The sequence below is a fragment of the Macrotis lagotis genome, chromosome X, assembly GCF_037893015.1.
Source record: "Macrotis lagotis isolate mMagLag1 chromosome X, bilby.v1.9.chrom.fasta, whole genome shotgun sequence".
Taxonomy (NCBI): Eukaryota; Metazoa; Chordata; class Mammalia; order Peramelemorphia; family Peramelidae; genus Macrotis; species Macrotis lagotis.
In genome coordinates, this window is record NC_133666.1 from 695,372,776 (window position 1) to 695,396,541 (window position 23,766).

Sequence of the window (23,766 nt, forward strand, 5' to 3'; positions counted from 1 at the left end):
TAAAGATTAAATTTAAAAGGTAATGGGGGGGGTAATGGGTAAGGAGTGGGGCAAGGGGGAGGATCAGGAAAGGCTTAATCCAGGAGTGGACCATTGGGAACTAGTGTTTCCAAGAGTCAATAGTGAAGAAGAAGGGCCTGCTAGGCGTGAGGGACAGCCTAGGCAAAGGCAGAGAGGTGAAAGATGAAAATTTATGCACAAGAAATAGTCCAATGGTACTGAGCTCTCAAGATCTAGAAAAGGAGCAATACACCCTGGGTCAGGAAAGGCAGGAGGGAGCCAGACCAATCATCTCTCTGCCCCTGCCCCTGATCACCTCACCCCTGAACTAGTGCAATAGCCTGGGGTCTCTCCTCCATCTGGTCTATCCTCCACTCAGACCTTCCTTTATGCCCAGATTTGACTATGTCACCCCCCTCCTCAATGAATTCCACTGGATCCCCATCACTGGAGGGATTAAATACACAATCCTGCTTCTCTTTTCAAAACCTCATAAACTGGCTCCCTCCTCCTTTCCAGTCATCTGACAGCCACCTCCTCTCAGAAAGTACTGAGATGCCCCAACTTGTCAACTGATCTTCACACACAACCCTCCTCTCTGTCCATCTCTCATGACTCAAACACTCTCCTTCCTCACCTCTTTCTGGGCCTTCTGTCCAGTTCTTCCAGGTTTTTCTAGTCTGGCCTCTGAGTTTCTCTCCAAATGACTCTGTCTACATAATGCTTTATTTATCTTTTCCCTCCCCTGTAGGATGGGAGCTCCGGGGAAGCAAAGACTGTCTTAGTCTTACTGTGTGTCGCTGGAGAACTTTATAAATAAACACTTGCTGTCTGACTGACCAGCAAATCCTGGAGGCCACAGGGAGCCAAAGAGCTGCTAGAGCAGGAGAGGGACACAATGATAGCAATATCAATAGAGTACCTGAATGGAGAAGAGGGAATAGTTAGGAAGAGGTGGAGGGAGAAACTAGGAGGTTATCACTAAAGTCTAGATGAAAAGGAGAAGATAAAACTCCAGGCTGGGTTCAAGTTATCCCCATTTTACTGAGGACTCTGAGGCTCAGAAAGACTAAGTGATTGCCCAGGGTCACACAACCAGGAAGTAGCTATGGCAGAATTTGGACCCACATCTTCTAGACTCCACCACTCTATACACAATACTACATGGCCCCTCCCAGGAACAGGGGACAGCTATCTGACCTCCAGGCAGACAAGGGATCCTGGGCTCTGTCCCAGTGCCAGGGTCTTGAATGCCCAGCCTCTTATCAGCAGCTCAAGAGGGTAAATCCAGAATTCTTAGCTTTTCAGCTTGGGACAAGGAATTTCCCAGTCATTCCAAGAACATTGCGGTAAAAATTAATCTGTGTGCTGGAAGTCCCAGCTTACTCCATGAATCAGAAATCAAATAGTAGTGTCTTCCAATGCAATCAATTATCTTAGGGAGGCTAAAGTGGCCCAATGCCAAAGTATTTTGGTTTGGAATGTTCCAAAGATGGTGCATGAGAGCACGGGGAAGACGACATACCCTTTCTAGTAATAATGGTAGTATGAAAGGTTTGATTATGGATCCAAACCAAGAAGATGAGGGCAGGGAGAAGACAAGAATCCAAGGGAGAGAAAGAAAATGGCCAGAGATGAAGGGAACCTGCACTTGGGGCTGCCCACACTGGAGTGGACCACCCCTGAGGGCTTCAAAATCAACACCCAAGGACAGTTTGATTCCAAGCCAGATGTATCAGAATTAAAGGCAGAGGGAAAACTCAATTTCCACCAAGCCAATAATTAGTCAGGATAACAGAGGAAAAAACAAACCACCTGAGGGACCCAGATACAAATCATGCATACCACCCAATACCCACACACAGACTATAAAGGAAAGAAGGTGCCCATAGATTAGACTAAGAGCTCTTCACCTTGTTGGGGAAGATTGCCTTGTTGAAGCCTAGCAATCCCTCCTCAGAATTTTGTTTAAATGCTTAAAATAATATACAAACAATTACAAGAGAACCCAAGTTCTCTGGGTTTGGGAATGATCCATGATGATGGTATAGTGCTCCCCCATAAGATGTATCCTGGATATGCAGAACACAGAGAAGTATGGGAAGATTTGGAAGCCAATGAATCTTCCTTGGTTGGCGACCCTTCCCACTGGAAATATTCCATCTTCCTCCAATCATAGTATGCTTTAATGGACCCAAATCACCTGTTAGGATAAATAAACAAGGGCACCCCAAACCAGCTCCACCGTCAACAAAAGGGGAGCTACCCACCTGCCCTCTGGTGGTGGATAGAGGTATGACTGCCCAACTAAGGGGGCTTTTCTCAGGGTTGGGTCCTTGGAACCTACCCTGGCTAATCCATTCCATGAAATCTTCAGAGAATCCTAGTAATTCACCCTTTTGGCCCTCCCTGAGGTTTTCAGAATAAAAAATGATAAGATATAGGTTCATGGAATTATCATAAGTCTGGACTGCAAGAGACCTCAGTAGCATCTAACCCAGTGTGTAGATGAGACCATCACTTTTCCAAGGTTACACAGCTAAATGACATGATCAGATCCTGTGGATCCCCCCCCCAAAAAAAAAATTCAGCACTTTCAACTTCAGAGGAAAGGGGAAGGGAGGAGAAAAACTCTAGCTTGAGGGACAGATTTCTCTAGAGAAGTCGGTATTCCTTCCATTCCCTTCCTTGGCTCCCCTTCTGTCCTGTCTCTCCCACTTTTCCTTCACCTTCTACTCTTGTCTTTTACCCTCTTTTTTCCCTCCTTTCTATTCTGTCTCATCTCCCACTTCTTGTCTTTCTCTTCTTCCACCTCTGTCTGTCTTTCGCTTTGTCTCTGCCTGTCTCTATCTCTGCCTCTGTCTCTCTATTTGTCTCTTTCTCTTTGACTCTGCTTCTGTCTCCATCTGTTTATCTCTCTCTGTCTCTGCTTGTCTCTGACTGTCTCTATCTCTTCCTGTCTCTCTCTGTCTCTGTCTCTCTCCTGTCTCTCTGTATCTCTCTCTTCTGTCTCTGTCTCTCTGCCTCTTACAGTCTCTATCTCTGTCTCTCTCTGTCTCTCTGTCTTTCTCTTTGACTCTGCTTCTACCTTTCCATGTGTGTGTCTCTCTCAGTCTGTCTGTCTCTGTCTCTCTCTTTATCTCTGACTGTCTTTGTTTCTTTGTCTCTGCCTCTGTCTCTATCTCTCTCTGGCTCTGACTCTTTCTCTGTCTCTCTCCTCTCTTTATGTCTCTCTCTTTCTCCTGTTTCTGTCTCTGTCTCTCTCTGTCACACTGTCTCTCTCCCTCCTCTCCTCCTCTCCCTGGTTCTAGAATCCAGCCTATTCAAATCAGACCCATAATTGATGCCAGAAGACCCCAAAGTAAGTATGGGGTGTGTGTGTGTGTGTGTGTGTGTGTGTGGTCACTCCCCCACCCAGCATCTCTCCATGGTTAAATAAAAATATTCAAACCTGGCTGAGCCCATTAAGTTGCCTGCGAAGAGTAGCTCTGGCCTTGGTTCTGGGCCTGGTTCTGCGCCTGGTTCTGCGCCTGGTTCTGCGCCTGGTTCTGCGTGGCAGTCTCTCCAGGCCAAGGCAAGGCAGAGATTGGATCATTAATCACCTTCACCATCACTCAGGGCTGCAGCTAAAAATAGGAGCACCCAGAATACCTCGTCGAGCATTGGGAGGCTTCAGGCAGATCAAATCCCCGGGCAGCCCCCAGCCTGTCTAACATAGGCTACCCAAGCCGCCCTTGGAGGAATTCTCAGGATGACACACTCTCTAGGCTGGAAGGGCACCAAAGGGGCCATCGAGTCCAAACCCGGCCCCACATGGGAATGCCCTCTGCCACGTCCCCAACCAGTGAGCCCAAGGGAGGGGGAACCATTGCCTTCTGGGCAGCCCCTTCCCCTTTGGGCCAACCCTCTTGAATTTAACGTGGTCTCTCTGCCCCTTTCCTCCAAGGCTCCCAGCTCTGCACTCTAGGCCTAATCCTTCTTTTACAAAAATACTATGAACACCTGAAACCTGTAACCATCCATACCACCCCTCTCACCACATCCACCACCCCAATTCTCCTCCTGGTTAAAAAATCTGCACTTCCATGCTCAGAGATAGTAAACTGATCAATCCCATTGACCCAGCAATACCAATACTAGTTCTATATCCAGAAATCATAAAAACTGGGCAAAGTGCCACATGTTCCAAAATATTCATGGAAACTCTTTTTTGTAGTGGCAAAGAAATGGAAAATGAGGGGATGCCCATTAACTGGGGAATGGTTAAACAAGTTATGGTACCTGAATACTATGGAATACTATTGTTCTCTAAGAAACTATAAATGGTCAGGCTCTACAGAAGCATGAAATGAATTACAGGATCTGATGCTGAGCAAAGGGACCAGAACCAAGAGAACACTGTACACATTAACAACAACATTATGAGTTGATCAACCCTGATAGATGCAACTGCTCTCAGCAGTTCAGAGAGCTAGGACAATCCTAGAAGACCAACTAGGGACAATACTAATCCCCATGGAGACAAAGAAAAACAAAACCAAAACCACGGAAGCTAATCACACTACATCTATTTTTTAAAAATTCCTCATGTATTTTTTTCCTATCTCATGGTTGTCTTTCTTTCCCTTTAATCCTAATTCCTCCTACCAAAAATGACTCATCTGTGAACATGGTAAACACAAATGTGTATGCACAATGTTCACCTGACTGTTTGCCGCTTATGGGAGAGGGATGGAAAGGGAGGATGGAAAGAAATTATATAACTTAAAAATATGCATATGCATGTGGATGAATGTCAAAAAACTTTCATGACATGTAATTGGAAAAATAAAATAAAAATATCAATTGAAAAAATCTACAGTTCATTCAATGAAGCAGATCTCAAAATGTGGTTTCCCTGAGACATGTTTTGGGGTGTCCACAGATCAATATTATTTTTATAATAATACTGACATTTTACTTTCTAATATGGTGAATATTGACAGATATAACCACATTAAAAGTTCTTTGAAAGATCCACAATCATTCTTAAGAATGTAAAGTGGTGTCATCTATATCCTGAGAAAGAAAAAGACTACTACCTTTAATTTTTTAAAAAAAGTTATTTTATGTAATTCTGCTATATCTCCGACTTTATGTTTCTTCCTTAAGGATAGGATTTCTCTCTTATCACATTCAACTTAGATCAGTGTATAATATGGAAACAATGGAAATACTAATAGACTGCCTTCTGTGGGCGGGGAGCAAGATTAGAAGAAAAATTGTAAAATTCAAAATAAATAAAATCTTTCCAAAAAAAAAAAAAAAGAATGTAAAGTGGTCCTGAGTTCCTAAAGTGTGAGAACAACTGATTTAATGTATCCTCTTAGGACAAAATCTCAAGTGTCTCCCCCTCCTAATCCTGGCTGCTCCTACCTCCCACCCCCCATCTCCACTTGTTTCCCTCTTTCCAATAAAACAGATGTGGATTCTTTAAGATTCATCGACAGGGGTGGCTAGGTGACACAGTGGATAAAGCACCGGCCCTGGAGTCAGGAGTACCTGGGTTCAAATCCGGTCTCAGACACTTAATAATTACCTAGCTGTGTGGCCTTGGGCAAGCTACTTAATCCCATTTGCCTTGCAAAAACCTTAAAAAAAAAAGATTCATCAACAGCTTTACTGAAATGTCTCATGTGATTGGCACAATAACTATTTTCCCCATTTTACAAATGAGGAAACTGAGATTGATTTGCCTCAGGTCATATAGCCAGCAGGTGTCTGAGGCAGGATTTGAACTTGGGTCCTCCTAACTTAGTTCAACGTTGTCCACCTCACTCGGTCCCACTTATGAGACTGATTATATAATTTTTGCCTTTGTAGCTTTTGTATCTAGTGCATAAAAAAGTCTGCTGATTGACTTGTTATTTCTAGACCATGACACCAAAATCTGGGCATAACAGTCCAAATGTGGTGTGAGTAGGCCCAGGGATTCTCCAGTGGAGAAGCAAGGGTGGAGATAATGCAGCTGTGGAGGCCCTAAGGCAGAGACCAGAGGAAAAACCAGAAAGCTCTGCCTCTCCTTCTCCCCCATCTCCACCCCCCTTCTTCTCCTATAGTGCCTCCATCTTCCCTCTCCACTCCATCACCTCCCCTCCATCCATCTCTTCTTCTTCCCCCACAGTGCCTTGATCCTCTCATCTCCACTCCATCACCTCCCCTCGTCTCCATCCCTCTTCTTCCCCCCCACAGTGTCTCCATCTTTCCTCTCCACTCCATCACCTCCCCTCTTCTCCTTCTCTCCATTTCTCTCTTCTTCCCCACAATGCCTCCATCCTCTCCTCCTCTCTATCTCTCTCTCCTTCCCCCACAGTGCCTCCATCCTCTCCTCTCCCCTCCACCACCTCTCCTTCTCCCTTCATTTCTGCAACCTTTCATAGAAGTAGCTCAGGTTTTCTGGGTCAGGTTGGGTACTGGCAATAACAGCAATATTGAGCTGCTGTCCAGAGAACCTTTGAAAATGGTCTTAAGGTGCTGCTGGCTTCCACAAACTTAGATTAATGGGAGTTTGTGTTATTTATGAACATGAGGGTGTTAAGGTGGCCTGAAGAAGATTTCCAGAAAAATCAGCAAAAGGATCGAGTATTTTCATTACCAAATGAACTCTCCACCTGACCAGGAGAAAGCAGATCTGATCAAAGAACCAGTGTATGGAAATAGGAAACCAATGCATTCTACAGTTATTGGTGAAGGAGCTAGCAGAACAGGGCAGGAAGTCATCACGCCAGGGGCTCCATGGATAATGCTGTTCTCATGCAATTAAACAACCACAGATAATGGTGTGCTGCAGATGTGGCTGGCTTAAAGGACCATGGGTCAGAGGATCTTACAAGAGAGCTTCCTCTCCTCTCTGCCCCCTCCCCAGAGCCTTGGTCACACAAGCAGCTCTTCCACCACCATGATAAATATATTGTTTAATTCTGTCTTTCTACTCTATCGATGGATGACATAAAGCTTGGAGATCTTGGGAAGAGATCTATCATCACTCCAAAGAGATGGCCCAATCATGTAGGTGGACAGTGGATGGAGTACTGGGCCAAGAGTCAAGAAAGCCTGAGTTCAAATCCAATCTCAGACACTTCCTAGCTGTGTGACCCTGGGCAAGTTGTATTATCCCAATTGCCTCAGTTTTCTCAATTGTGAAATGAAATGGAGAAGAAAACGGAAAACAACTCCAGTGAGTCCAGTGACCCCAAATGGGGTCATGAAGATTTGGACACAACTGAAAACAACAACCATCCACCCAGTAAAAACCAAGTGGATGATGAAAACCTACCATCCAGACCACAATACTATGATGTACATTTACATGGGCAGTGCAGGTGTGTGTGTGTGTGTGTGTGTGTGTGTGTGTGTGTGTATGTGAAATCTTAAATGGACAATAAGCTGAACCCAGGATTGAATAGGAGGAGAGCAAGCTTGGCTTTCCTTTGGTAAACTTTTAAATGACCCCAAGTTTCTCCTTGAAACAAAGAGAAAGCTTTTACCTCCCTATTCTTCCACTATGGTATAGCTAGGAGAGAGAGGACAGAGGTGCAAGTTTGGCTGTGTGGGTCTGGGCAGGCTAACTAACCTCTCAGTACCCTCCCAAGAGAACCCTCTCAAAATATCACAGGATAATAGAGTCAGGCTGGAAGGGACTTGGAAAGCTGTTGCATTTGCAGATGAGGACCCAGACACTATTTAAGTCAACACAGATTACACAGATACTGTCTAAGTCAGACTTTGATTTTGGGTCTTCCTGCCTCCAAGGCCAACATTACATTCACTACATCACCTAGCTGCCCACCTTCAAAGGTCTGCCACCAGCTTCCTCATCCAAGAGTCCCTTGAACAAGGGAAATCACAGGACTGGTCCTACCCCAACACTACCCCTTCCAGAGGCATTGAATGGAGGCAAGTTATGAAATTTGAATGGAAGCTAAGATTCATCCCTGGAGTAATGGAAAGACCCATAGTAGGAATACCAAGCTGCAACCCAGCCAAGGAACTATAGTGGAGAGGCAGCATAAATGATGATATGCAAGAAACACACACTTTGAAAAAAAAATCAGACCAAACCAAGGAGTGAGTTGGAGGAATAAAAGACGCATGGCCCAAAGTGGGGCAGAGCCAAGATGGTGACAAGAGCAGATCATGTCTTAGGTGCTCTCTCATAAATCTTTGAAACAAAGGACTCTAACTAAATTTTCAAGAGACAGAACCCACAAAGGGACCCAGTGAGGTAGTTCTCCTATTCAAGGTAACCTGGCAAAGAGCAGAAAGGCTCTACTCCCAGGGTTTGGAGGGGTGGCCTGGGTGGCCTGCCAGAGCAAAAGAACTTCAGCCTCCTGGAGGCAACCCCAGGGCGTGGGAGCTGCGGCTCATAGCAGCGGAGGTTTCCTGACCTAAGCCCTGGGGAGCACCGGGCACAAATTGAGGGAACAGCGGGGGACCTCAGCTGGAGCGAACTCACTTGAAGCCCAGCCCTCAGGGCACACAGCCAGCAGCATGGCCACTACATTCCAGATCCAGAAACATAAGCAGGCAGAGCCCCCAGGGCAGGAGTCCATTGAGCTGAGGGAGGGGAGTGAAGAGAGAGACTGGCAAGCTCTGTCCTCTGCCCCTGGAACAGGACTCTGGGGCTCTGACCACATTCAGATCCTGATCCCAGTCTAGGCCCCCCATAGAACAGCAGGGCCCCCCCCACCTCAGCCCCATGGCAGAGGGAGGTGCATATGGTCATTCATAGACCAGGAGGGAGGACAGAGCCTCACACACTGAGACCCTTGTGGGAATATCCCAAAAGCTCAGGAAGCACCCCAAAACCAGGCCCAGGCTGGGAAAATGAGCAAGCAGAGAAATAAGAGGAACACCATTGAGAAATACATTATCTATGATGCCAAGAAGGATCAATATACTCAGTCTGCAGATGAGGAAACACAAGCTCATGCATCTAAAGACTCCAAGAAAAACAGAAATTGGGATCAGGCTATGACAGAGCTCAAAAAAGACTTTGAAAATCAAATGAGGGAGTTAGAAGAAAAACTGCAAAAAGAAAAGAGATGCAGGAAAAACATGAAAATGAAGTCAGCAGCCCAGTCAAGGAAATCCAAAAAAAAAAAGCTGAAGAAAACAGCATGCTAAAAACCAGCTTAGGTCAAATGAATAAAACAGTTCAAAAAGTTATTGAGGAGAAGAATGCTTTAAAAAATAAAATTGGCCAGATGGAAAAAGAGATAAGAAAACTCTGAGGAAAACAAATCCTTCAGACAAAGAATAGAATTCAGGGAGATTGATGAATTTACCAGAAATCAGGAATCAATACTTCAAAACCAAAAAAATGAAAAATTAGAAGAAAATGTGAAACATCTCATTGAAAAAAACAACTGATATGGAAAACAGACTTGGGAAAGATAATTTAAAAATTACTGGAATACCTGAAAGTCATGATCAGGAAAAGAGCCTTGACATCATTTTCAAAGAATTACTACAGGAAAATTGCCCTGATATCCTAGAAGGATAGGGTTAAATAGAAATGGAGAGAATCCACCGATCCCCCCAAGAAAGAGATCCCAAAAAACCAACCCCTAGGAATATTATAGCCAAGTTCCAGAACTCCCAAGTCAAAGAGAAAATATTACAAGCAGCCAGAAGGACACAATTCAAATATTGTGGAGCTGCAGTCAGGATCACACAGGACTTAGCAGCAGCTACATTAAAAGCTTGTAGGGCTTGGAATATAATATACCGGAAAGCAAAAGAGCTTGGAATGCAACCGAGAATCAACTACCCAACAAAAATGAACTTCCTCTTCCAGGGAAAAAGATGGACTTTCAATGAACCAGGGGAATTTCCAATATTCCTGTTGGAATGGCCAGAGCTGAACAGAAGGTTTGATCTTCAAATACAGGACTCAGGTGAAGCATAGAGATTGGAGGAGAAGGGGAAATATAAGGGACTTGATGAACTGCATGTATTCCTGCATAGAAAAATGACACTGATAATACTCATATGAACCTTCTCAGTTAATAGAGCAGGTAGAGGGAGCTTTTATAGTTGAAGCACAGGAGAAAGCTGAATTTGAAGATAAAATATGGTGTAAAAATGGAGTCAATAGAAAAAAGGGAAATGTAATGGGAGAAAGAAAAAGGAGAGGGGGGAATAGGCCAAGTTATTTAATATAACAAGATTTTTCTTTATTATAATGAGATGTTGCAATGATATAGAAGGGGAGAAGACAAGGGGGAATGAAGGAATCTTTGCTCTCATCAGAGGTGGTTAGGAGTAGGAGAGGAAACAGCATATATACTCAATGGGGTATAGGCATCTGGAGTAAGAAGGAGGGGGGGGGAACAGGGGGAAGGGGGGGATGTGAGTGATGGAGGAGAGGATGGACCATGGTGGGAGAGTGGTCAGATATAACACATTTTCTTTTTTACTTTTTGCAAGGGGCTGGGATTGGAAGGCCTGTCCAGGACCATAGGGCCAGGTGGATGCTAGGCCTAAGGGGTGGTATGGGGGCTCAGGGCCTCTTGGCCCCAGGACCAGGGATCTGTCTGCTGCGCCACTCAGCTACCCTACAGAAGAGTCAGAGTGAAAGGTGAGAGAAAATATAGTACATGGTAGTGGAGAAATATGAAAGGAGGGAGTTGTGATCAGCAATAGCAACAGTGGAAAAATATGGAAGTAACTTTTGCGATGGACTTACCATAAAGAATGTGATCCACCCATGACAGAGTTATTGGTGTTGGAACAAAGACTGAAGCACATTTTTTATTATTATTATTTTGGGGGGAGTGCAGGGTAAATGGGGCTGGGTGGCCAGCCTGGGGCTGCATAGCAGAGTGATCGTTGGGTGTCTGAGGCCGGATTTGGACCCGGGTGCTCCTGGTTCAAGGGCCAGTGCTCTGTCCACCACTCAACCACCCCTACTATTATTACTATTTTATTTTAGGTCTTTTTTTGTTTTTTTTGCAGGGCAGTGGGGTTGGGGTGGCTTGCATGTCACACAGCTGGGTGATTGTTGGAGCCAGAAATGGGCTCAGGTGCTCCTGGCTCCAGGGCTGGTGCTCTGTCCATTTAGCCACCTGGCCATACCTACAATTATTACTATTAACTTTTTAATTTTAATTTTTTTCTCTCCCCTTTACTTTATCATTCAAGTGAGTCTATATTTTTTGGGGGGAGGGGGTATTTTGTTTACTCTTAAACAAGAATATTTTATTAATGTATAAAAAACATCATTTGTAAAAAAAAAAAATGTGCATACCCTTTGATCCAGCAATACCACTCCTAGGTCTATACCCTGAAGAGATGATTGAAAAAGGGTAAAAACATCACTTGTACAAAAATATTCATAGCAGCCCTGTTTGTGGTGGCAAAGAATTGGAAATCAAGTAAATGTCCTTCAATTGGGGAATGGCTTAGCAAACTGCAGTATATGTATGTCATGGAACACTATTGTTCTATTAGAAACCAGGAGGGATGGGAATTCAGGGAAACCTGGAGGGATTTGCATGAACTGATGCTGAGTGAGATGACCAGAAGAACTCTGTACACCCTAGCATGGGGGTGATGTTCAACCTTGATGGACTCGCTCATTCCATCAGTGCAACAACTGGGAACAATTTTGGGCTGTCTGCAATAGAGAATACCATCTGTATCCAGAGAAAGAACTGCAAAGTTTGAACAAAGACCAAGGACTATTCCCTTAAATTTAGAAAAGCAAACCCTGATATCTTATTGTCTGATTTTGCTATCTCTTATACTTTATGTTTCTTCCTTAAGGATATCATTTCTCTCTCATCACACTCAATTTGGATCAATGTTTACCATGGAAACAATGTAAAGACTGGCAAACTGCCTTCTGTGGGGGTGGGGGGTGGGGGGAGGGAAGTAAGATTAGGGGAAAATTTGTAAAACTCAAAATAAATAAAATCTTTAATTTAAAAAAAGATGCATGGCCCTTCCCCTGTTTTCCCCTTTCCCCACCTGCCACCATGTTCCTAGAGAACTTGAGATTGGGGGGGGGGGGTGGCCTCTTGCCATGCAGTTATGGGAAGATATGGTCCCAAATCACATAAGGTGAATGGGCAAGGATGGGCTGCGACCTGCATGGGTGAAGGCAATACCCAAATCAATGAGATCATGGATCAATGGACATAAATTGGAGTATTTCTACAAAGAAACAGTAATTTTTGACTCTGGCAATTCACCGACTGCCTAATAAGGCATGGAGAGGTTAGGATATGCACTGGTGTAAAGGGTGCCCAGACCGATGAAATCATGGGTCATTGGAATATCGATTGAAGTGTCCAGTTATACTGTAATGTAGTTAGGAGATTGGAATTCCATAAATCATTGAATTAGAGAATTGGAAAGCAGAGAGGGAATTGAAGGGCATTCTGATCCAAGTCCTTTGTTTTATGGGGTGGGGGGGGCAGGGACTGAAGCCAAGCAAAGGGGAAGGACTTGCCCAGAGTCACAGAATCTGGACTCCTGAAAGAATCAAATCACCAAGTTGGGAGGGAGCTCAGATACCACCTGAGCAACGTGTACCTAGGGTTCCTTACTACTTGGCCATCTCTTAAAGAGCTCTCATTTGAATCAGGTCACTGCTCTTGAAAAGAAAGCTATTCCTATAAATGGCCAAAGGGATAAATAAAATCGAGGATAGGGATGTGATGGAATCTTACTGAAGCTAGATAGATAGAGTCTAAGCCAGAGACAAAAGGCTTCAGACACATTCTAGCTGTGTGACCCTAAGCAAGTCACTTAACTCTTGTTTGCCTCAGTTTTTTATTATCTGTAAAATGGAGATAATGATAGGCCCTACCTCCCAAGGCTCTCATGAGGTTCAAATGAAATAATATCTATCTGCCAACATTAAAGTCCTGTATAAACACCGGGTATTATTATTACTGCTCTTTAATAAACCATATGACAAATTCAGAGATGCCTGGGGAGATTTATAGGAACACAAATTAACAGAGTCCGGAGAAGAAAATACTCAAACAAAATGAATGGAAATGGAAAGAGCAAAGACTAAACACCACATAACTACAATCACTGATTAAAGACAGAAAGGACCTTGGAGGTCATTTGAGTCCAAAGCCCTCATTCTACTAACAAGGAAACTGAATCCCAGAAAGGTTAAGAGACTTGTTCCAAAGCCACATGGAGGGGTTTGAACCCAGGTTTTCCTAACTCCCAGCCTAGGGAAGAGATGGGCCTTCTATTTGCCTCCCCCCATGAAGAAGGGAAGGAGATCTACCCCTCAAAGTCTATGATCTTTTGACCCATACCTCAACAACCTGCCATAGAGGCCACTCAAGAGAGCTTTGGAACCAGAAGTTCCATCACTCAGGCATACTAATAAAGGGGAGGCTGCTCTATCTTGGGCTCTTTTCCTCTTCTCTCCACCCCTATCTCTCCCAGTGATCTCAGCAGCTGCATCATCTGATGATGATACCCATGTCTATACATTCAGTCGCCTTGAGCTTCAGACTTGCAGGAGTTAACTGTCCATCTGCCATTTTAGACTGGATGATGTCCCACAGACATCTCAAATCAGTACTTCCAAAACTGACTCATCTTTCCCCTGAAACCCACCTTCCTCCTAACTTCCTGATTTCAGTAGGGTGTTTCACCATCCTTCCATTCCCTGCAGTTTCCAAGTCACCCTTGTCTTCTCTTCCCTCACCAATCTTCCCTCACCCTTGCCTTCTCTTCCCTCACCACACCAAATTCAATTGGCTGCCGAGTCTTAGCAAGTTGCCTTCCATAGCATCTCCTACATAGGGAACCTTCTTTCCTTCTCCTTAGGCCCCAAACTGGATCAGACCCCCTTTGGGTCTTACATTGTCTCCTGGCTCCTAACTGATTCCAACCAGCCTCTCCCCCTCCTATCTTTCACATCATTAATAAGATAGGAGGTTGACTAGAATTGAATCTGGCACACAATAGAGGCTTAATAAATGCTTGCTGCCTACCGCTCCACTGTCCTGATGGTGTCTTCAGTGGAACCCTATTGCCTCTAAGATAAAAGATAAATGATTCCACCCAACATTTCACACCTGCCCCAACCTAGCTCCCACTCCCCTTTCATGCAGCTTATCTTCCAGCTAAGTTGGACTAGAAGCAATTCTGTGAACTCAACCTTCCATCTCCCATCTCTGTATAGGCTGTACTCTGTGTGTGTGTGGGGGGGGAATAAACATACCTAATATGTGCCCAACACTACGACCTTTTGATTCAATTGACCCTCACAACAATCCTGGCAGCTAAGTGTTTTTATTATCCCAAGTTTATAGTTGAGGAAACTTAGGGTCATACAACTGCTATGTAAGTGTGGCTGGATTTGACCTCAGGTCTTCCTAACTTCAGGCCCAGTGAACCACCAGCCATTTTCATAGCCGCCTCTTTGAATCCTTCTGTTCCCTTAAGGTTTAGCTCAGGGTTCCTGACCTCCTCCTAGAGACATCCCTTATGGCCCCAGTTGGTATTGATCTCTCCATCCCCAAATGACCTTATATTGACTTACGGGTTTCCATGTTGTGCCTACCCCAAAACCCAGCAATACCACTGCTAGTTTTCCAAAGAAAAAGGAAAAGACTGACCTGTACAAGGATATTCATAGTACCTTTTTATGCTAGCAAACACTTGGGAGGGATGCCCATCCACTGGCGAATGGTTGCACAAGCTGTGGTATGTGATTGCGATGGAATACTGTTGTGCTATGGGAAATGATGGGGGGTTGGGGAGGCAGATTCTCAGTCCCTTAAAGGCAGAGACAGTTTTGTTTGGACCCTCATACCTTGCCTAGGCAGTTCATAAAGGTTTGGTGAATGGGTTGCATGGCTGAACTGTCAATGAAAGGGTCATCTGTCTGAGAAGATGGACTTCCTTTGATTAAGAATATATTTATTATTTTAACATCTTTTCAAAATTTTTTGAGTTTCAAATTCTCTCCCACCTTTCTCCCCCTCTTCTACCCACTAAGAAGTCAAACAATGTCAATTTATCCATGTGAACTCATGTCTTAGCCATATCACAAAAAAAGCAGGAAAGATAAAGTAAGAAAACTCTACTTCAGTTTGTATTCAAGTTCATCAATTCTCTCTCTCTCTGGAGGTGGAAAGCATTTGTTCATCTGGAGTCTTTTGGGACTGTCTCAGATCAATGGATTGATTAGCATAGCCAAGTCATTCACAGTTGATTGTCCTTTTCTGTTAGTGTCCACAAGGATCTCCTGATTCTGCTCCCTATACTTGATACCAGCTCATTTAAGTCTTCCCAGGTTTTTCTGAAGCCTCCTCCACCACCAATAATCTCTTCTAACACACTAGTAATGGTATTGTTGGGTCAAAGGGTATGCACAGTTTTATGGCCCTTTGGATCTAGTTCCAAAACACCCTCCAGAATGAAGGGATCGGTTCACAACTCCACCAACAGTGCATTCATGACCCAAGTTTTCCACATCCCCTCTAGGATTTGTCATTTCTGATAGGTGTGATGTGGTACCCCAGAGTTGTTTCCATCTCTGTGGTTGTTTCAATTCTCTAATCAGCAGTGATGTGAAGCATTTTTATTTGACTTTTGAGAGCTTTGATTTCTTTTTCTGAAAACTGTTTTTCTCATATTCTCTGACCATTTATCAACTGGGGAATGGTTCTTTTTTTTAAGGTTTTTTTGCAAGGCAGATGGGGTTAAGTGGCTTGCCCAAGGCCACACAGCTAGGTAATTATTAAATGTCTGAGATCAGATTTGAACCCAGATACTCCTGACTCCAAGGCCGGTGCTTTATCCACTACACCACCTAGCCGCCCCCAGGGGAATGGTTCTTATTTTTCATCAATTTGACTGGTTTTCCACATATTTAATTAAAGAGACCTTTATCAGAGAAACTTGATGTAAGAATTTCTGCTATTACTTCATCCTTATATCAAAACGAAGTCTCCCTGCTTATTATTTTTAATTAGGTCTATTTTTGCTTCAGCTTTGTTTGAGATCAGGATTGTTACGCCTGCCTTTTTTTTGCTTTAGCTGAGGCATGATAAATTCTGCCCCAGGAGATGGGTTTCCCTGAAGGTTCATCTTTGATGCTGCTGCTGGGAACCCTTCTCTGGTCCTGCTCCATCCAGGGGGAAGCTCAGGTGAGAGGCAGGCAGGAGGGCAATTAGTCATCCTTCCCATGCATTACTTTGGAGTTATTCTGCACAAGCCTCAGGAAATGTTGAAACCCATCAACCGTGCCCCTGAGCTCCCAAACCAAAGCCTGGTTCTCCCAATTTCCAGACTTCAAGCTGAGAGATTGTAAGATGCCAGGTCTTCCAGCTGCCCTTGTGCCAGCCATGCTGAAAGGGCTGCTCACACTCATCAACTGTGCAGATACTGGGAAGCAGCTTCCAGGGAGATTCCCAGAGAGATCAAGCCTGGATGGAGAGGGGCCAGCCGACCGGAGACATACAGTTCTCGAACCCAAACATCCCCATCTTCAATCCACGAGCCAGAAAATTACCTCATAATTATTTGGCTTTCAACCAAAGCAAGACTAATTTACTCATTTGAGGGCAGAACACATCTGTGTCCCTACTGGTGGTGGTATACATGCTGGCTTTCCTTTTCAAGGGGGTGGGGGGATGTTAGTGACTGCAAGGTTGGGGGGAAGAGCCCAGAGCCTCTTTCTGAATAGTCAGAAACTGGCAGTGAACACATGAGAGAGATGCTCCTGGCACCTGTACATCTGTAGGAAAGAAGGTCCCTCCTTTCACCCATATTTAGAGAAGAGAAGGTCCCTCTACCCCTGCCCCACATCTACAGGAGAAGCTCCCTCCTTTCATCTACATCTGTAGGAGAGAAGACCCTGACACCTCCCCACATCAATAGCAGAAGGTCCCACAATCATCTCTAGATCAAGACCAAAAATCTCTCCTCTCTATTCTAATATTAAGAATTATTACAATAAAGGCAAGTAGAACAAGGAAGACCTGAGTTCAAATCCTTCCTGCCTCTGACACATAATTGGTTATGTAACCCTAGGCCAATCATTTCTCTTCAGGCCTCAGTTTCTTCTGCTGTAAAATAAAGAGACTGTGCAGGGTTAGCTCTAAATGTCCTTACAGTTCTAGATCTGGAGGCAGAACAACTCTGGGCCCTGTTGGTCCCTGGCAGTGCCCCTATGGAGGTCTCTGTTTTCCCAATCCTATCCATACCACACCCAGGTAGGACAGCAGTTTGGCCACACTACAAATCTGAGCCACGTTCTTTCTGTACACACCCACTCTGTGTGAGGAATACCCCGGGGGTTAGTAATTACCATTGTGAAATTTTCTTCTATGAAAGGCAGGATTCATTTTAAACTGTGAATTTTATAAGCCAAATAAATCATCATTTCACTTTCTGTGAATCCAAGTAATTAAGTACTTAGATCTAATTATCATCTCTGATACTGCTTTGCTGCCGAAATCTGTCTTTAATACTTCAGAGTTTGATTATCCAAACCCAACATTAAGAACACATACCACACACCATTAAGATCTGGGTTTACAAAAGAAATTAGGCATGGAAACCCCTTCCAATGACCAGTTTGGAAAAAAAATGGGACACCAAAAGGAAAATGTCTTGAGAGAAACAAACAGTAAGAGCAAACTGTGGAGAAAACAGGATCAAGTCCAAATCTTGACTCTGTAGCTTTTGACCTTTGTGATCTTGGGCAAGTCAATCATTCATAAGATCACAGACTAAGTGGAAAGGGCCTCAGAGGTCAACTAGGCTAACTTTTTTACAGATAAGGAAACTGAGGCCAAAAGAAATTAAGTGAGATATTCAAGAACAGAGAGTAGTAAGCGACTAATTTTGGAATCAAATCTTGATTCTCTGATCCCAAATCTATTGCCCTTTCCAAACTAACCCTAAAATTGATGTAATTTAATATTGAGAATTGATTAAGCCAGTGAAATATATCATGTTAAGCACAGGAGTTAAAAAAAATGAAAAAATAAAGTTTTCCTTCCTTCAAGAGCTCACATCCCACTGTGGAATACCAAGCATAACCTGAGGAAAGAATGGAACCTCATCTGTGAAAATGAGAAGATTGAACTAGATGTCCTCTAAGGTAAATCCTATAATCCTATAGATTTCTCAGGTTCTGGCCTCATATCTCAACTCATATCTCAACTGTTTTGGCATTCAAGGTTCTCTATGATTCCATGGTCCTAGCTTTCCAGCCTTATCCCCCACTACTTCCCTCAGGTTCAAGCACTTAGGTTCCCTAGTCCAAGATCATGAGACTGAGGCTAAGCAGCATTCTGTCTTCTTTCAAGGCCGTGCTACAAGAAGCCAGTTCTCTTGAATGCTAATGCACTCTCTCAATAAGCTGCCTGGATCTTGGATGGATGTAGTTTTTGCATGTTGTCTTCCTCCTTAGACTGGGAGCCTATTGAGAACAGGGGCCATCTTTTACTTTCTTTGAAGACTTAGGGCTCATCATGCTATCTGGCATACAGTAGATGCTTAAAAAATGGTTGCAGACTTGGCAGAAAAAAATGCCTAGAGGTTAGAGTGGGATGGCTAAATGTAAGCCATCAGTGTAGCATGGTAGCCAAGAGAGCTTGGGGGAGCTTGGGTCACATTAAGAAGGTGGGAGAATCTAAGAATAAGGAGGGTAGAGCCCTCCCCCACTGAGATCCAGCCAAGAACCTTTTCCCTGATATCTAACCAGGACCTGCCTCCTATTTAGGTTCTAAACCCTAGAGGGATCAGCCCCTCTTCCAGGGGACAGCCCTTTAGATTCGCCAACCAGAGCTCTGGCCTCCTCCAGGAAGCTTGCCCTGATTCTCTTCCCCTTCATCCCAGACCAGGACCACAGAACCCAAAGTGATGATTTTTAATACTCAAAAGGTACCTGTTGGTCTCAGGTACACTAGGGCTGGGGCCTTTGAGAGGGAGCAGCCAGGGAGCACCTCCTCTCCTTGCTCCTGAGAGGTGTAAGAGGCCTGATGTTTTCTTATATCAACCAGACCGCCCCCCCCCCAAAGACCTCTCATTAACCCCCTACTTCTAGAGCTTGGCTGTCTGCCAATTGAATTAAGTCTGATCCTTTTCTACCTCTTCCACCCAAGGGATGACAAGATGTAAACACCTGGCAGGGCTCTGTTACCTCTCTTTTCTTCCATTGGGCTGAGGGGAGAAGGAAAAATGAAGGCGACTGGATTTGGAGTCAACACTAATACTCCTTCTGTTCCTTACCAGCTGGATGATCCTGGAGATCCTGACCTTCTACAAGACTCAGTTTCCACTTTTCTTTTCTTTCACTTTTTCTTTCATTTATCCTGCCTACTATGTGTCAGAGGGACAGATAGGTGTTCAAAAGTGACCGCAGATACCTGACACTGACTAATTGTGTGACCTTGGACAAGTCACTTCACCCTGACTGCCTCACATCCAGGGCCATCTCCAGTCGTCCTGATTCCTATCTGGTCACTAGACTGGGCAGATTCAGGAGGAGAAGTGAGGCTGGTGACCTAGCCCAGCCCCTTCTCACTCCAATCCAATTCATGTGCATGTCATGGCATCACCTCCCTGATGTCCAGGTCTTCTTCAGAAACAAAGGACAAACAACATCATCAACTAGACCAGCACTGTGCTAAGTGCTGGGGATACAACGAAAGACAAAAATACTGATCTTTGTCCTCAAGGAGTTTACATTCTAATGAGGAAGAGAACAAAGATTCATGCAAGATATCTACATATCTACATATCTACCCAGAATTTCTGGATAATTAATAATCAGTTATTATATATCTCATTATTAAATATAAATTATTATTATAAATCATCAATTTATTAATTAGACTAGTTGGCAATCAACAAATTGATTTCTCTCAATAACACAAAAACCCAAGAGCCTGGAATGCCTTAAATAATTTCAGAAAGGGAATGTTCCTGATAAGTGAAAATCAACCTTGATAGGTGGACACTTAATGAGGATTTGGGTTAATAGTTTTCAGTTCCTTCTGCTGAGAAACATGGTTGATCAAGAGACTCTGCAATCTCCAACAATCTAGAAAGGAGACTCCATCTCCATCTAGACCCATCCAGACCACTCTGGCTCATTTTCTCCTTCATGGACTGGGTCATCCAGAACTCAAATGGAAGGGACCAAGGAAAGGGGATCGTTCCCTCAGGGAATAGATTTTGGTTTTGTTTGTGGTTTTTTAGTTTTTGCAAGGCAATGGGGTTAAGTGGCTTTATCAAGGTCACACAGCTAGGTCATTATTAAGTATCTGAGGCCAAATTTGAACTCAGGTCCTCTTGACTCCAGGGGTGGTGCTCTATCCACTGCACCACTTAGCTGCCCCCTGGATTCTGCTCTAAACTGAAAGTGTGTCTCCTAGTTGGGTAGGGATGCAACCAAAATGACAAGCATGTTCTTCTTCAGTCAGCCATGTCCTTTAGAGGCTTATCAACCTTAACAGGAGTTGGACCTTTATAGAAAATAGAAGGTGGAAAGATGGATCACAATTAATAATCTTATTAATATAATAATATAATATTAATTCAGGAAAGGAAGAGAATGAGTCTTAATTAAGCACCTACTATATTTGCTCCCAGAGACAACAGAGAGCCAACACAGTTTATTGAGTGGAGGAATGACATGATCAGATCTGCTCTTCAGGAAAATTCCTTTGATGGCTGAATATAAAATGAACTGAAAGGTGGGGAAGAGAATCAAGGCAGGCAGACCCCCAGTAGCTGTTATAATAGTCTATGTGTGAGATGATGAGGGTCTGCACCAGAGTGAGAGCATTTGAGAGATGTTGGGAAGATGATAGATAGGCCTTGGCAACAGCTTGGATATGGCGGGGTGAGAGGCAGTGAGGCATTGAGGATGACCCCTAAACTGACTGGAGGAATAAGGCATTAAGCAAGAAGGAAGAGACTAGGGTAAAGATAATGGTCCAGGTTTGGACATATTGGGCTTAAATATCAACTGAATATCCAGTTCGAGATGTCCAATAAGCAGATGGAGATGTGAGACTATAGCCTAGGAGAGAGATAGGCTGGATAAATGGCTCTGAGAATCATCTGCAGAGAGATGATAATTAAATCCATGGGAGTTGACGAGATGAAGAGAAGACGGCCCAGGACAGAGTCCTGGAGAATATGGACAAAAATGGCGAGGAAGGTAGACAGTCAGAGAAGAAGAGAATCAGTAGAAAAAAATGCCTCAGTAGCCTGGAGAGGAGAGAGTACTGGAGAAGAGGGGGATCATAAGGGCCAAGTGCTTTAGAGAGGTTAAGAGGAAGAGAGCTGAGGAAAGGCCATTAGATCTGGAGATTAAGAGATCACCGGTGGCTTTGGACAGAGCCATTTGGTTGAGTGATGAGGTCAGAAGCCAGACTGCAGAGAGTTAAGGAGGGAGTAGGAAGAAAGGAAATGGAGGTATTGATTGTAAACAGCCTTCTCAAGGGTTTATCTGAGAAAGGGAGAAGAGATAGAGGGTGTTAACTTACAGAGACAGTTGGATCAACTGAGGGTTTTTTTAAAGAATGGCAGAGACATAGGCATGTTTACAGGTAGTAGGGAGAAGATGGGAAGAAATGGAATCAAGGGTACACAAGTAAAAGTTGGTTCTTGATGCTGAGCAAGATGAGCAAAACCAGAAGAACATTGTCCACCCTAACAGCAACATGGGGATGATGATAAACCTTGATGGACTTGCTCATTCTGTCAGTGCAACAATCAGACAATTTTGGGCTCTCTGCAATGGAGAATACCATCTGTATGCAGATAAAGAGCCAAGGAGTTTGAACAGAGACCAAAGATTATTACCTTCAATTAAAATAAAAGCCATTATCTTATTACATAATTTTGCTCTCTCTTATACTTTTTTCCCTTAAGGATACGATTTCTCTCTCATCACATTCAACTCAGATCAATGTATACCATGAAAACAATGTAAAGACTAGCAGACTGCCTTCTGGGGGGTGGGGGGAGGGAAGCAAGATTAGGGGGAAAATTGTAAAATTCAAAATAATTTTTTTAAAAAAATTTTAAAAAAGAAAAAGTTGGTTCTGGCATGGAGAAGATGGATATCATAAGGGCCAAGTGCTTTAGAGAGGTTAAGAGGAAGAGAGCTTTGTCCCCATGAGAGATGGGGACAAAGGAGAAGATTGTGAGACAAGATGTCTGATCGATGGGAGATGAGGAAAAGGGAAGAGTAGATCTTAGTAAACGGCCCTTACAAGGGAAAATACAGGTCTTCAGCTGAGAGGATGGGGCAAGGGTGAGTCAGGAGAAGTGTGGGGAGTGACAAGATTCAGAACAGCCACTGTGGAGAATAGGAAAACAAATCACTTAGGGAAATGGAAAAGGATTCTGGGAGGACCCACTAGAGATGATGTGTAACATAAATCTGAAGCAGACTCATTTAGCATTATGAGAATAGGTGCAAAAGTAGTCGATGGCAGGAGTAATCCAAGGGTGGGGCTTGGCAAGACACAATGGGCTAAGAGATGGGTGAGGAGGGCAGAGCTAACTGGTTTACCAAGGGGTCAAGTCTGAGGAGGAAAAAGAAGCTTGTCAGGTACAGGACTGATGTTCTGGGAAAGAGCAAGAAAGGAGGGATGAGAGATCACCATGGTCATGGAGAATAAGATAACCAACTCGGGTTCATGAACCTAAGAAGAGAACATCTGTGGGTGACGGCACCACCTCACAAGTCTGGCACAGGTCCTATGAGGGTTTCGGGGAACTCAATGAGTGGGGAAGAAGCTGCAGAGCTTTCAGACGAATGAACCAACCATCCCAGGAGGACTCAGTGACAAGGCCTGCTGGAACATCTGATAGAAATGGGATTTTTTTACAAGCTGGAGAAGGGAAGGCTCCAGGGATCCTTGAACATCACTGCAGGTCCTTGACAAGCTGTCATGAGGAAGGGAGAGGAGAGCGTTCAGCTCGGCCCCAGGAGATGGCATAAGGAGCAGTGAGAAGAAGATTAAGGACTGTTGTAAGGAAAAATGTCCTTTCTGATGATCAGAGATGTCTGTATGTCTCAGAGCAGAGGGTACATGGCCAGCTCTCCATGGAGATGTGGTTCCAGCCTGTCCTTCTAAGCACATATGACTTTTCCTCTTCCATTAGGCTCCTATCAACTATCTATCCCTCTTGCAAAATGCATCCTCCCACCTCTGCACCTTTGTAAAGACAACCATACCTGAAATGCCCTGCCTTCTCACCTATATTTCTAAAGTCTTCTCAAATGCCTCCCATTACATTAAGAAAGAATAAAGGGCAGATGTGGTCTTATCATACCTTGCTTGCCCTTTTAGTTCTAGGTACCAAATCCTAGGAAGGACAAAGATAAAGAGAAAACAGATAGAGGAAAAGGCACCAGTATGGTGAAGGGGCTCAAGACCTAGTTGAAGGCTGAGGTTTAACTTGGGCAAGAGAAGTTCAGGGGGGTCATGAAGAATGATCTGTGAGGGACTCTTAGGAAGGGGAAAGTGGGCTAGATTGCCTTCAGAAAACTGCAAATCTAAGCTAGAGAGACCCTGAACTCTTCAGGAAAGGAAGGCCCATCTCTTCAATATCAACAGTCTCAAATGACTGAGGCATGGAATTCCCTGAAAATGATTGTCCCATGGAGAGCAAGGAAAAGGTATGGTGTGTGTGTGAGCAGCCAGCAAAGGGGACCTTATCAGGAGCTCTAGAGAGGGGCAAGGCAAAAAAAGTCCTTAAGGG

General features: G+C 44.1%; 1 protein-coding gene across 5 annotated transcripts in view; it reads right to left on the reverse strand.

Moving 5' to 3' along the window:
* The window catches only part of ARVCF (ARVCF delta catenin family member), a 337,170-nt gene that overhangs the window by 198,000 nt on the left and 115,404 nt on the right, over positions 1 to 23,766 (reverse strand). The window contains exon 1 of one of the 5 annotated variants that reach the window (XM_074206515.1): positions 3,452 to 3,469. The exons of the other annotated variants lie outside the window; for them this stretch is intronic. The gene's annotated coding sequence lies outside the window, so the exon portion shown is untranslated. Of the gene's footprint in view, positions 1 to 3,451; positions 3,470 to 23,766 lie in introns of those variants that run through there. 5 annotated transcript variants of the gene reach the window in all.